Consider the following 2,466-nt stretch of genomic DNA (forward strand, 5'->3'; position numbering starts at 1 on the left):
CCCACCCCCCAGCGGCCCTCCTCTTTCACCTGGGTGTGAGATACCAGGAGGTCTGACCACAGAACCTGGAGCTGCAGCTGCAGAACAAGATCAGACACGTTCTGAGTCTGGTGAAAAAGATGGTTCATATTTTAATTCACAATGCATCCTGTTGCAACCGAATATTAATCATAAAAGTTTAACTGTCAGGGGAAAAAAGTTAAGAACTCTATAAATCTCTGATCTTCACCAAGTCATMGAATCTATAAAAAACAGCCTCAAATGAACAAATAACATGTTACAGGTGTGGATGGATGCATCTGTTGGTATATGCTTACCACTCATTAGAACGAGTCACTTCTCATGAAAAGTGATTCAGTTGAAAATATTTGTCTAATGCAAGGGTCTGCAACCTGCGGCTCTGGGGCTCAGAATTAAATCATTTTGACGACCATACACGCAGACTTTCTGTGCATTTGTTCAACGTGTTTCTGCATTCTTGATAAACTTGCCACGACAAACAATATATTTTTAGGTTTATGTCACGTCCACAGGCCATAAAGGTTCATGAAAAGGCCTTGAAAATGCCCACAAACCACCAGTTGATAATCACAGCTGTAGCTTGTTTTGCGGCTCTGGACACATTATTAGTGAGCCGAGGAGCAGAAATGGCTCTTTTGATTGTAAAGGTTGCAGACCCCTGGTCTAATGTACAGTATATCTGCATGCATTTAGTCTGTGACGAAGTAAACAAAAATGCAAAAAAATAAGTTTGTTTTTACAAGTTAATACTAAATGTAGCAGACTGGCTGTAAACAAAGAAACAAAGTGTGGCAAATTCTGACTTTAAAAGAACTGTGTAAAAATAAATATCTGCAATAACCTGAAACTACATTGCAGGAAGAAAAAGAAGACGTCTGTTTTTTTTTTTTTATCTCATTGTATTTTTATCTTAAATTGGTTCCTCTAGTCTTTTAGACTGACAATAATTTATAATATATTTTCGGTATCTGACATTAACAAATGAGGACCCATGATGACCACCCACAACTACACTTTTATTTCTTTAAGATATGACTTTTGAGTTGTGTACTGAGTAAAAAATAAAAAAGTAAAATAAAAAAAAATAGTAACTCAACCAAGCAGCAAAGCTGAGACAGGGTTTGTCACTGTGTGAAAGGAAGTAAGCAGTCCTTTTTTTTAACAACTTGTGAGATACCTCTCTAATAATAACCACTGAAAACACACATCGATGCTTTTTATGGCCACAGTGGGTGAAATGACGAAAGCAAAAGTGTTCTGACTTGAAGAGGTTATTCTTCAGCTTGATGTTGAAGTTGACTGTGACTATTCACCAAATTGTTTTTTTTTTWAACKTTTGCTGATCTGCTTCGAAGAAACAGGCCTGAGTTTGGCTAATGCTCCCTCCAAAGAAGAGCTGATGGGATGGGACACAGACTCTAGCTGACTACATGAGGCGGGTGAGTCACATTTTAACAGGTTGTTTTTGTCAAGCTGAAACGGACATCTATAGAATGGGGAAAAAACAGATGATCTTGAAAAAGCAATGATGTGTAAGCAAAAGTATGGATGTACATTTTTAGCATCTGATATTGGCAACATTTGTCTGGCTTAGTTCTGGCCCATACAATGCTCTTAACACTCGGGCCAGATTCTCCAAAAAATGACGGCCCTTTGGTGGCCCAAATGTCGTTTGCCAGGGGTGGTCCATGCATGGCCCAACATCACATAAACCAAACAAGGGGACCAGTTGTGGCCTTAAATCTTAAAAACAGGACTACTACAGCCAGATCTGGCCCACACCTGTCTRTTATGTGGGCTAATGCTGTGTGTCGTTGTGTGCAAAACAACTGCATATTAACCRTCCTCATCTCCTCAACTGACGAGAGCAAATCAAATGAAAAATGTCTTTAGTTATGTGAAAACATTTTCAAGACAGTTGATCTTTAGGGATGTTGATGTTTGACAATGAAATCTTTTACAGCAGATCAAATTCAAAAGGGACAAGACTGCGACAAAAAATATTAAATAAATCATTTTTCATAGCTTTTAAATCTATGCTTACCACAAAAAGTAAGGATATTTGTGTTTGGTAGATTATTTCTTTGTTGTAACAATGCTTCTTGGTAATAAACCTTATATYGTTGGAAAATTTGTTAATGTCCCTTTTAAAAGGTCTCACATAAGGAACGTGCATTTGTGAGATGAGCTGTAGAGCTGAGTTTGTGGGTTGCACACATTAAAAGTTTGCCAAATCTTCTCTGCCATGAGCAAACAGCTTATTTTGCTGTTGCTATTGAACTTGTTTTGATCTTCTGGTACCCCCATGTTACAGCCAATCAGGTGCAGCTATAAGATGTATTGCCAAGAAGAAGCATTGTTACAACAAAGAATGGGCCTCATGCAAAAACATGTTCGTATTCTTATCAAAAATTTCTCTTACTTTTGTTCGTACAAAGGGTTCGT

The sequence above is a fragment of the Austrofundulus limnaeus genome, unplaced genomic scaffold (genome assembly GCF_001266775.1).
Source record: "Austrofundulus limnaeus strain Quisiro unplaced genomic scaffold, Austrofundulus_limnaeus-1.0 Scaffold409, whole genome shotgun sequence".
Taxonomy (NCBI): domain Eukaryota; kingdom Metazoa; phylum Chordata; class Actinopteri; order Cyprinodontiformes; family Rivulidae; genus Austrofundulus; species Austrofundulus limnaeus.